Below are 13210 nucleotides of genomic sequence, written 5' to 3'. Positions count from 1 at the left end.
TTGCCATGGTGTATGCGATTAAAAAATTGACACTCCTTGCTGGCAAACAAGTTTGTGTTCTTTGTGTATTACCAGGCCCTATTCTATTTGGTTAAAAAGCCATGTATTACTGGGCACATAACTAGATGGATGCTAATGCCCCTCAAATTCAACTTTACTGTTGGGGTTTGTAAGGGGAAGACCCACATCTTGGCAAACCACCTCTCCAGAATACCTAATGGTGAACCCCCACCTAGAGGAAAGATGACCTCCCTGATGCCCCTTTGTTCCTAATTGATATAATTCTAGAATGGGTAGTGGAGATAGGCCAAGTCCTTGCTAATGAGGGTTCCTAACCGACAGGCCCATCAACAAAGAAAGGGCTCATAATCTCATCAAGGATGCCACACCCTACCAACTGATCGTCATAGGCCAAGTTTATCAAATGGGGAAGGATGTCATTATGCGTAGGTGTGTGAGGATGAGTAAGTAGATGTGTTGGAAGAGGCACATTCAAGCATAGTCAGTGGCCACTATGGCACAAAAGTCATAGCACAAAAAGTGCTACAAGCAGGTCTCTGGTGGCCTACACTCTTCAAAGATTTGGCCGAGTTCGTCAAACATTGTGATCCCTGCTAGAGAGCCAAATCCCCCACAAGGCAGACATGATGCTCCTCACCAGTATCTTGACAGACCAACCATTCAAAAAAAGGGACAAAGATTTCATTGGCTTGATAAGTGCAGCACAAATAAGGGAATGGGAGCCAGATATATCACCCTGGCCACTGACTATTTTACCAAATGGGTGGAGGACAAGGCCACAAAAAAGGCTGATGCAAGGTCCATGGCCAAGTTTTTGTACAAACATGTAATCGCAAGGTTCAGATGTCCCTTGGAGCTTGTAAGTGATAGAGGAACTCATTTCTTGGGAGTCTTGACCAGGGAGTTTATGATAATCCATAAAAAATGAACGCCTTACTACCCCATGAGTGAATGGCTTAGCAAAAAGCTCAAACAAAACTTGCAGCATAATAATCAAGCTGCCATGAAGGCAAAGATGGACAACCTGGGACTTGATTGATAGACCCTACAAGCGGAAGGCAATCTGTACCAAGTGGGTGTGCAAGCCAATGGGAGCTTGGACAAGTATAGAGGTGAAAGGCTATGCTCAGTCACAGGGACTTGACTTCGATGAGACCTTTGCCCCCACAGCCCGTATGGTCACTATTCGGACAGTAATCGCTCTGGTTGCCCATCATGGTTGGACCATATTTTAGATGAACATCAAGTCAACATTCTTGACATAACCCTGGAGGAGGATGTATATGTGGATCAACCATCTGTTCCAGGGTCAGCTTCAAAGGTATGCAAACTGAAGAAGGCATTATATGGGCTGAAACATGCCCCAAGAGTGTGGTACTAGTGCATCGATGAGTTCTTCTCGAAGATTGGGTTGAATTGAAGTCCATCGGATGCAAATCTCTCTCTCTTTTAAGAGGGGGAACAAAGGCTGGTTCTGATCATATAGGTGGACAATTTGGTCCTTACCTGTGACCACATCAGGAAAATCTCTCATGTCAAGAGGCTACTCATGAGGGAGTTCAAGATGACCGACTTGGGATCTCTCCACCATTTCCTTGGGATTGAGGTCAAGCAGTTAAAGGACAGCATCCTGCAAAAGAAGTACTTTTGGGAGATATCGAAGCGGTTCGAAATGGAGGACTGCAAGGAGGTTGTGACACCGATGGAGGCCGGTGGGCAGAAGTTGGCCATTCATGACTCTTAAAATTTGATGGATGCAAGCACTTATCGACGGTTGGTGGGCAGCTTGCTTTATCTAACCAACACCAGGCGCAGAAGTTGGCCATTCATGACTCTTCAAATTTGATGGATGCAAGCACTTATCGACGTTTGGTGGGCAGCTTGCTTTATCTAACCAACACCAGGCTGGACATCTCCTTGCCGTTGAGGTTTTCTGCAAAACCCAGGAAAATTTACTGAAGGCAGGTCTACAAGTGTTGAGGTATCTGAACGGTACTTGCACATATGGGATTACATACACCACAGAGAATGAGTTAGGTGGATTCGGTGACTCAGACTAGGTAGTTGATAGTGACACTAGGAAGTTGACTTTAGGGTATTGTTTTGTACTTGCATTAGGGGCCATCTCTTGGCTGAGCAAGAAACAACCCTCACTTGCCCTTTCTTCTATAGAAGCGGAGAACCGAGTTGCTTGCATTGCAGCATGTAAGACATTGTGGCTCAGGTGGATCCTTGAGGATATGGATGTGACTCAGAAGGCGGCGACGGTGGTTATGTGTGACAAAAGACGAGCCAACGGAGGTGGACAAGCAAATCAAAGCCAAATTAAACAGAGGCAAAGGCATTGTTGAAGGAGGAGAACCATTAACGTACAAAGAAGGCCCCAACAATGCATATGACCAAGGTGGTGATACTCCGGTTTGAGCTGATGGATTTGCACATCATGCACACACTTCTTTGAGCCTCTCACTTGCATAATCATGCGTGTACACTTCTTCGAGCCTCATCACTTGCAAAGCTCTCTTTCACACGCATCCTAAATCAAGTCAAATTCAATCAAGCTTTACCAATTGTCTTTCATCCTTGACTTCTTGCATTTAGTTGCATATGTATCTCTGCCCGGAAATGTTGACCCCTCTTATAGATGTACCAGCATTACCAACAGCGGCCACAGGTACTCTTGTCTTCTTTGAAGACATGAAAGCGGGTTGCATCTCTGACACTTTTAGTTCGCTGCTCTAACTTGATATAAGTGCAATAACAGCATGAGAATCTTCACAAACTCTGAGATTTTTGTCAACACATATGGGAATCCCCGTGGGCGTATTGATTAGTGCACACGCAATAGCCAGCTTCTCACTGTGGCCACATAACCCACCATTAGATACATCCCATGATGCACAATGCAAATCTGAGACATATCCTATCTCCCCCATTTTGAGGAAGAGATCTTCTGGCTTTGCGTATATATCTCTGCTTTGGGAATGACTTGCATCCTCCATCATATTATGCACAACTCCGCCAACCTCGGTCCAAGTCTGTCATAGCTTATCCTTTCACTCTCATTGCCTCAACCTTCTTCTCATCCTCCCACATGTGAGCACCCGCAAATATGTTGGACATCAATATATAAGCTGCAGCATCCTTTTCATCCACTTGCACTGCATGCTCAAAGGCCCATCTTCCAAGCTCTACATTACCCCACTTACAACAAGCACCCAAAACAGTAAGCCAAACCACAAGGTTAGGATGGAAAGGCATCTTCTCCACCATTGCTACTACCTCATCAAGTTGGCCTGCACGGCTGAGGAGATCAACCATGCATGTGTAATGCTCAATAGTGGGAGTAATGCCATAGTCTTTGCTCATAGCCTTGAAGTACCTATGGCCCTTATCCACTACACCAGTGTGACTACATACAGTAAGAACACCAATGAACGTCACACCGTTTGGCTTTATGCTTTCTCCTCTCATTCTCTCAAGCATAAGGAAAACTGTTTTACTTTCTCCCAGCTGGGCAAATCCTGCAATCAGTACAGTCCATGAGACCACATCCCGAACTGGCAACCTGTCAAACACTTCCTGTGCTCTTGTAAGAAAGCCACACTTGGCATACATGTCAATCAAGGCGTTTCCAACAAAAGGATCTCTAATAAATTCCTGTCTAGCGATCTCAGCATGTATTTCTTGGCCCTTGTCTATGGCTCCTATGCTGCTGCAAGCTTTCAAGCTGGAAATAATTGCAGTAGCATCTGGGGTTACACCCTCCAATTGCATCTTTTCAAGAGAGTCGAGTGCTTCCTCACCAAACCCATGTTCAGCATAACCTGCAATTAGTGCAGTCCATGAGACCACATCCCGAATTGGCAGCCTGTCAAACACTTCCTGTGCTCTTGCAAGAGAGCCACATTTGGCATACATGTCGACCAAGGTGTTGCCAACACAAAGATCACTTGCCAATCCTTCTCTGGCAATTGCAGCATGTGCCTGCCAGCCCTTGTCTATGGCCCCTATGCTGGCACAAGCTTTCAATATGCAAACAAATGTGGCAGCATTTGGAGAGGCACCCTCCAGTTGCATCTGTCCAAAACAATTAAGTGCATCCTCACCGAGTCCACGTTCGGTATACCCTGCAATTAGGGTGTTCCATGAAACTACATTTTGACTGGGCAGCTTATCAAACTCTTCCTGTGCTTTCGCAAGCAAGCCACATTTAGCATACATGTCGACTAAGCTGTTGCCAACAGTAGGATCTCTTATCAATTCCTGTCTGATAATCTCAGCATGTATGTCTCGACCCTTGTCTATTGCTCCTATGCTGCCACAAGCTTTCAAGCTGCAAATAAATGTCACAGCATTCGGAGAGATGCCCTCCAGTTGCATCTCTTCAAAACAGTTCAGTGCATCCTGACCAAGCCCAAGCTCAGCATATCCCGCAATCAGTGCATTCCACGAGACCACATTTCGATCTGCCAGCTTGTCAAACACTTCCCGCGCTTTTGCAAGCAAGCCACATTTGGCATACATGTCGACTAAGGTGTTGCCAACAAAAGGATCTCTAGCCAACTCCTGTTTGGCAATCTCAGCATGTATTTCTTGGCCTTTGTTTATGGCTCCTGTGCTGCCACAAGCTTTCAAGCTGCAAACAAATGTGACAGCATTCGGAGAAACGCCCTCCCGTTGCATCTGCTCAAACCAGTTCAATGCTTCCTCACCGAGACCACATTCTGTATATCCTGCAATTAGTGCAGTCCACGTGACTACATCGCGAACTGGCAATTTGTCGAACACTTCCTGTGCTTTTGAAAGTGAGCCACATTTGGCGTACATGTGGACCAAGGTATTGCCAACAAAAGAATCTCTTTCCAATTCCCGTCTTGCAACCTCAGCGTGTATTTCTTGGCCCTTGTCTGTGGCTCGTGAGCTGCCACAAGCCTTCAAACTGCAGGCATACGTGACAGCATTTGGCAAGACACCCTCCTGTTGCATCTTTTGGAAACAGTCAAGTGCTTCCACCTCGAACCCATGCTCAACATATCCTACAATTAATGCAGTCCATGAGACTACATTTTGTATTGGGAGCTTGTCAAATACCTCCTGTGCTTTTGCAAGCAAGCCACATTTGGCGTACATGTCAACCAATGCGTTACCAACAGAAGGATCTTGTGCCAATCCCTCTTTGGCAATCTTGGCATGTAGTTCTCTGCCCTTGTCTATGTCTCCTATGCTGCTAGAAGCTCTCAAGCTGCAAACAAACGTGACAGAATTCGGAGAGATGCCCTCCAGTTGCATGTGCTTGAAACAGTCCAGTGCTTTCTCACCAAGCCCATTTTCAGCATATCCTGCAATAAGTGTATTCCATGAGACTGCATCTCGAACTGGCAGCTTGTCAAAGACTTCCCGTGCTTTTGTAAGCGAGCCACATTTGGTATACATGTCGATCAAGGAGTTGCCAACAAAGGGATCTCTAACCAATTCATGTCTGGCAATCTCAGCGTGTACTTCTTGGCCCTTGTCTATGGCTCTTATACTGCCACAGGATTTCAAGATGCAAACAAATGTGACAGCATCTGGAGAGATTCCCTCCACTTGCATCTGTTCAAACCAGTTCAGTGTTTCAGCTCCAAGCCCGAGTTCAGCATTTCCTGCAATTAGTGCATTCCATGAGACGACATCTCGAACTGGCAGCTTGTCAAACACTTCCACTGCCTTTGCAAGCGAGCCAGATTTGGTATACATATCGACCAATGTATTTCCCACAAAAAGATCTTTTTCCAATTTCCATCTGGCAATCTCAATATGTATTCCTTGTCCTCTTTCTGCATCTTTCAGCCGAGCACAAGCCTTCAATAGGGCCACAAACGTATACTTGCTAGGATGTACAGAGTCATCTTGCATTTTCTCGTACACGTTGAGAGAATGCTGTGAGTCCCCGCATTCAATACAGCCCATGATTAGAGAGGTCCAAGAATGCTCGTTCCGATCAACCAGCCTGTTGAAAACATGCTGCGCATAGTGCATGCTCCCGCATTCTACCAACATTGGAACGAGGTAGTTGCCAATACAACTATGAGCTTCCAGCCCGTTTTTGCACATGTAGGCAGACAAGCGCTTCGCATACGCTTGATTTTTCTTTTTCCTGCATTCTTGCAAGATGCATATAGAGTTCTCAACCGAAGGCAGTTGGGGCCTCCGTTCCAAAGAGGTGAGCGCCTCCTTTAAGCTCAGCATGTGTTCCCTGGCAGTTCTTGTGCGTTAGATGCACCGTAGACCCAAAGCTGGGCTTGCAACTGCTGCCAAAGCCCACTGGCTCCTCCAGCAAGCCAAGGTCTTGAGAATTTGACAGGGTCTGAACACTGGATGCTTGGGTCCCTTGCATTCCTTTATCTTGAGGGTTTGTATGGAGCACTCAGCCTAGGTTATCCCTGCCGTCTACTCGTTGGTATATGTACGCTGGAAAATTGAAATCAGGAGCCCTTGGTTCTTGATTTTCCAAGCCCAAATGATCCTTGCTGCAGAAGAGCACCTCCTGTAGCTCGCTATGCCAAATCACCTCGGACCTTCTCGTTTTTTTTTTGTTCTGAGAGCTGGCTTTCTCTCTAGAGTCCACATTTTGAGGTGAACATGAGGAGTGCTATTATCGGTACGAGTAGCATGACCCGTCTACGATGGGTTAGAGACTCTCTCCGCTCCGTCTCCCGGCTGGGAATCCTTGGGTTCCTTTCGGTTCAAGTAATAAAATTTCAGGTTTAATTTACAAGCCTCGGTATTTGAATACCTTTTACAAAATTTTCAAATTGGATCTTTAAGCATTGCTTTTAGTTGGGAAAATGTTTTCGGTTACATTGCATCTCTCTCTCTCTCTCTCTCAATCTGAAGGTTACAAATATCATGCTAAATCAAATACCAATGAAGCCCTAACAGTGCCTTTATTTGGAAAAAATATATTTTATATGAATACTTTCTCTCTCTCTCTCTCTCTCTCTATATATATATATATGTGTGTGTGTGTGTGTGTGTGTGTGGGTGGGGGGGGGGCTAGGGGGGCGGGGGGAGGGAGACCACCTATATGCACACACACACACACACACACACACACACACACACACACACATTTGCATATCACACGTGTGCGCACATGCTCAAGCGTATGTACGCTTGTGTGTGTTTGCCTATGTGTGCACATAGGTCATACTGTATCTACACACATGTTGATTCTTTGGTCATGTTGACTGTGTACGTCTCTATCTACATATGCATGCGGTCTATACTTTTGTATGTGTATGCATGTATATGTACATGTGTGTGTATCTTGTGTGTTTTACTCTCTCTCTCTCTCTCTCTCTCTCTCTCTCTCTGTGAAATCAAAATTAACTAAAAAGGATTTTATACATACATACATATATGTATATCACATGACTTTGAACTTTCTGCTTGTTTGGTTCTCTACCATGGCTTTGAATTTTTGAAATCTGGAAAAGACTTCAGATGTCTCCTTCAAAAAATAGACCCAACATATCTGGTGAAGTCGTTGATGAAAGTCAAATAGTAAAGTGAACCATTGGTGTTGCAAGTCTGTGCATAACTCCATACATCGGTGTATCAAATCAAGAATACCTCTTGCTCGAGAGGTGCTTCTCCCAAAAATGGTTCTCTTTTGTTTATTGAAGCAATATGCTTCGCAAACTTTTCCAAGAAATTGAAGTTTAGGAATGCCAAGTGCCATATTTTGATTTCTCATTTGCACCAAACTTTTGAAATTGACATGACCATATCTTGTGCCAAACTACAAAAAGTGGTATGTGCTGATGTTGAGCTGACATTGGCATGCAAGTCTGGTACTGAAGCTAGCATCTTGAACAAGTGTCCTTCCTTGACTGCTTTGCCCACTAGCTGATATCCTCTGGCTTTATCCCTTGATTGTGCATTCATCTCCATCGAAATGACTCTATAGTTATGTTTTGTCATCTGTCCAACTAGCAAAAGGTTCGTGCTAAGCTTTACAACATAGAGTTTTATTAATCCTTTCGTACCCGTGAAATTGTTCATAGTGACAATGCCTTTCCCTTGAACTAGGTTTGGTATGTTATTTGTAGTGTAGATAACATTCTTGCATCCTTCTAAGGTTTCATCTCTGTAAACTATTCTTTATGCTTTGTCATATTGACAATCGATGTCAATGTACACCGTGTCAGTCTTTTGAATGTCCTCAGTCGCAAGATGCATTGTGTGAGGTTCACTAGCATAATGATTGTGACTTTGATGTCCACCACGCTGATATCCTCTTCCATGGAAATTCCCTTTATTGCTACTACATTGACCACCTTGGTCATACTACTTCTTTCAACAATATCTTTCATAATGTTCGAACTTATGACAATAGTTGCATTGACTGTTTGACATGTTGGTGAATGCATTCCCTCTTCCTTGAAATCTCCTCTATTGGAATGATTTCCTTTGGATGTCGATGCTGTTGTTGCTAATGTTGATGCCTTGCCATATGAGCAAACTCTGTTGCTTGATGTCTCAATTGAAATCTTTCATAAATGGAATGAAAGATGAAGACTAAATCTCTCTCACGAAGGAATGAAATCTCACTCTCTCAACAAGGATGTTTCCTCAGCGAAAGGTGCAATCATGCTCTGATACCATGAAAAAATATGAAGAGGGAGAGGAGAAGAGTGGAGATGAGGAGAGAGGGCACAGCTAGAGAGCACACCACAAATAGCTAAATATACACTAAATTAGTTGGAAATAATGAATTTGTACAAACCCCTTTAGGGTTAGGGTTTCCAATCCTTGTGCCTTTTTAGCACCCCATGTGTTAGTGCTATGCACATATGATAACACTTGATGTTGAGATGAATCCTCAATAGGAGGGACATGCAGCATCAATTCTAGCAATATTCAAGGGAATGGCACTCTTCACTATGTATCACCCTTTTTCTAGCTACTTTTACAGTGAGTAGCTTGCACTTCATTGTTGACTCATCCGATATTTTGTTAACAAGGGAGGTGACTAAATTCTAGAAAAGAGAATCTCTTACCCAACTAGGTGGATTACTAATGCAAGGGTTATAAGTCCATAACATGGGGTCCACTAGCTACAAAGTCTATGACAAACCACTTCAAAATCTTCTCACTTTCAAATAAAGATTTGTGATCTTGATTCTGGTGAAGTCCTTGCACCAAAAAAAAGTATTGCACATTATGTCCAAACTCTGGCCCTTGGGTTGATGGACTTTGGTAGAGCAAAATCACTATGTCCAAACTCTGGCCCTTGGGGTGATCTCAAGATGATGATGCCATTTGAAGATCCCATCAAAGGATCTTTATAAAGGCTTTCAACCATCAAATTGGAAGAGGTTGTGCTTCCACCTTCTGCTACTGTTTTAATAAATTCCTTTGCTCCTTTGATTTTTCCACCTTGTCTTTCTTTGCACCTTTGGCACCCACGGTGTCTAGATATTGTTTGGGATTGAAGGCAAGGGAGTTTGTGTGGTCCACACAAGGCTTCTTAATTGCAAGTCTCATAGTCAAGTCTCATAGTCACCTTTTCTCTTGGAACTTTTATCCCCCTGAGACCTTCCACTTTGCTAGATATATCCGAGGTGAGGATGAGACATCCCCATTTGCTACTCTTTATCAGTCCATCGTTGACTTCTCTAGCCGCGGAGAAGTCCTCCTAGTGGGGGACTTCAACGAGAGGACATGCGCCCATCAAGTACGACTCCTCAACTTTAGGGGTGATCCACTCTACTGCCAAACATTGACCTTGAGGAGTCAGGTATGCTATGGGTTTTGGCTGACAGACAAGGTCCATTCACATCTTATGGGTAGGCTCTATTAGACCTCGGCAGGATACATGATCTCATTATCTATAATGGTCTTGATAGATGGCCCGCTTTAGGTAGTTTCACATGCTTCCCACATGGGGGAGGCTCTAGCATTGTTGATTACATCATGGGATGCCCTACCTTTACATCTCGCATCACTGACTTCACTGTAGCACCTCTCCCTCCAGGGGCAGACCATACCTATCTTTTCTTTACCATCTCCACCCCCCTTCGCATAGCACCTTCCACCCCACTAAGTTCTTACTCCACCTACCATGATACACGCTTTGACCGGGATCACTCACCTACTTACTCTAGCCGTCTGTACATACTTCTCGCTTATATTGGCTTAATACCCCTTTTAGAGGATTGTGCCACCCTGGTCACCAGCTCACTAGATGAGGCTACCCTTGACGCTTTCCCCCACACCTCCCACTCCCTACACGAGGCTACCCTTGACACTTTCCCCCACACCACCCACTCCACCTGCCCACCATCCCTTGGGACCATACCTTATAATAGCTGGTACCATGATGACTCATGAGTGTAAGGCTTTACACCGTCATCTCAGATTTGAAACCAAAAATAGTCTTTCGAGTGCACCAGATATGCTACGCGAGTACCATAAATTGGTACGGAGGAAGAAACTAGACTTCATTCGTCAAAATGAGGAGGAGCTATTGAACATTTTGTTTAGTAACAACTCTAAGGACTTCTAACGGAGATTTCTAGAAGGACAGTCATCCTCACCACTCACTGACACTCAGACTTGGTTTGATTATGCACGCACACTTTATGACATCCTGAATCAGACAGTCGCTAACCTCTCACTCATGCCCCGCCCCACATCCTACACCCTCTTCAGTAGAGGAGGGTAAAGATGCTGTAATGAAATTTCATAATGGCGGAGCAAAGGATCATGAGGGGCTATGCACTGAGTTCATTGCATATGGGATTAACCTCCTAGCCCCGATCTTAGTAAAGCTCTTTAATGAAGCTGTTTGTTTGGGGTTTCCACGCACCTGGACCACTAACACTATCTCACCCATCCACAAGGCAGGGGATCCCATGAGCTCGGAGAACTATAGGACCATTATGATTGGACATGTCATGTCCAAGGTTTATGCATCAGTACTTGATTCCGAGGTTAGCAGATTTGCTGAGAGGACTTAGAGCAGCAGGACAGGCTGGATCATGGAACCATGGACCACATTCTCACGCTCAGATGTATCATCAAGGAGGCGAGGGCATAGAAGCATAGGGTTTATTGTTGCTTTGTGGATTTGTGCAAGGCATTTGACACAGTTTTACGAGCCTGCCTCATACGGCACCTATAGGACTTGGGTTATGACCAGGAGATCATCTGGGCTGTCATGGAAATTTACGAGAGAGTTTCAGGTAGAGTCTGGGCAAGATCTGGTTGGACAAAACGAGATCATGAGCACTATCGAGGTCAAACAAGGGTGTCATTTATCGCCTACCTTGTTTGGCCTCTACATTTAGACACAGGGGAGGTAGGCTGCTCTCTTGTGGGCATGTTGATCTGGATATTGCTCTATGCAAATGATGTGGCTCTCTTGTCTTCCTCAGCAGAGGGGCTCTAGAGACATCTAGATGATTTGAAGGTCAACTTGGGTAAAACCAAGGTCATGGTCTTTAATACATCTCAAGCCATCATGCGCTAGGAGTAGTTCACATTTGATGGGTCACCCGTTGAGATAGTTTCATCATACACTTATCTTGGGGTTATCTTTTTCGGACCCATCTTCACTATGAGACCCGCGATGTAGGAACGCTTGAGCAGAGGGTATGCTTCATTGGCCAGACTAGAGAGGCAGTGCTTCTGCTCACACTTTTAGGATCCATGTACCAAGGGATTTCTTTTTGACTCCTTGGTTTACCCAGTGGGGATGTACGACAGTCCATGTTGGGGGCCAGAATTGTCGATACAGAGTGGGCCCATGTGGAGTGGCTATAGGTTCTCATGTTATCATGGACGATTCGTGGTAAGCCATCCATTCCTCACTAGATCACCCCCTTTACAGCTAGATGTTGCATTCCAGGTCATCAGGTATCTGTACCTAGTCAAGAAATATGGGTCACCCCCTTTATGGACGATTCAGGTTTGGGTCACCCCCTTTACAGCTAGATGTTGCATTCCAGGTCATCAGGTATCTGTACCTAGTCAAGAAATATGGGGATTACACCTCTTGGCGTAGCAGGCTACCATGGATAGCTCTATCCTCTTCTATGGCACTTGCAATAGGAGGGGACCAGAGGTGCTAGTATGGACGCACATGGTTTGAGCGATTGGGGCTCCACATGGATAGACTTCCTCCCTTCTAGTACATCATGGATTCTCCGTTGTCTCCCCTCCTATCACACAAGGTTAAACATGTTATCCCTGAGGATCTATTACAACTACACACATTTTGGACTTGGTTGGGACCGACTGAACTCCTAGTGAAGCTTAGCTTCTATAGAGATCACTTCTTACATATCATAGCGGAGGGTTTCATTGACCCACCAGGATACACACAGATTCACCTACCCCACTCGCTAAGGATCTGTCTTGGGCCAGTCCTAGGTCTCTTCACATGGACTTCATATCAAGAGCGGCAGAGCAGAGCGACTACCCAGGGAGAGGCACATATGGACACTATGTGGCATGCAGGAGGTTGAGATAGAGGAGCATGTCATCTTTAGGTGTCCTATTTACTATGAGATCCGAGGGCGTTTCTACTGCCTCTTCAGAGATAGCTATGGGATTTTGGCCTATTTCCTCTCCTACCCAAACCAGCGGTGTCTGGCAAGTCTCATTCATGAGGTACTTAAACACCACGAGAGGATACTCCAAGTGTGAAGATGGGAACAAAATTATTCCTCGGCTAATCCCTCTCAAAGCTCTATCACAGAGTTCTTTTAGCCAAATCACATGGACCCCCCAAAGATGAGGCCTCGACATGACCGTGACATGGAGCCTGTGACCCGACAGCTCAGACAAAGGATTGACACACAGATCACACTTGGGGACATCCCCTCCTTGTTTAGAGTTGGAGCCCGATCGATGGGGGTCACAATAGCCCTAGTTAGATGCAAAGCTATGACTAGGAGACATGCCAGGACTGCACATTTGAGTGGCCGATAGCACTCTATTACCGACTTCATGCCTTCATTGCCTCATCCATCCTGATGTCCTACTGCTGCTGATGATGATGTTGTTGAGATTGATATATAGTAGACCATTGACATGACTATGTTGTACTTAGGACTTAGAACTGCTATTCTGCATTTTTTGCATTAAATTACATTGGTGTGGATGCTCGTTTAGTAGGTCCACTACCACAGCTCGT

At 44.9% G+C, this 13210-nt stretch overlaps 1 pseudogene; it reads right to left on the bottom strand.

Moving 5' to 3' along the window:
• Positions 1 to 2384: 2384 nt before the first annotated feature.
• On the bottom strand, positions 2385 to 6702 carry LOC147900025 (putative pentatricopeptide repeat-containing protein At3g15130; annotated as a pseudogene).
• Positions 6703 to 13210: the final 6508 nt, after the last annotated feature.

This window comes from Dipteris shenzhenensis, chromosome 7 (assembly GCF_047967505.1).
Source record: "Dipteris shenzhenensis isolate YYH24624 ecotype China chromosome 7, Dip_SZ_1.0, whole genome shotgun sequence".
Classification (NCBI taxonomy): Eukaryota; Viridiplantae; Streptophyta; class Polypodiopsida; order Gleicheniales; family Dipteridaceae; genus Dipteris; species Dipteris shenzhenensis.
Note: the sequence above shows the minus strand (reverse complement) of the source record. Positions and strands in the feature narration are given on the sequence as shown.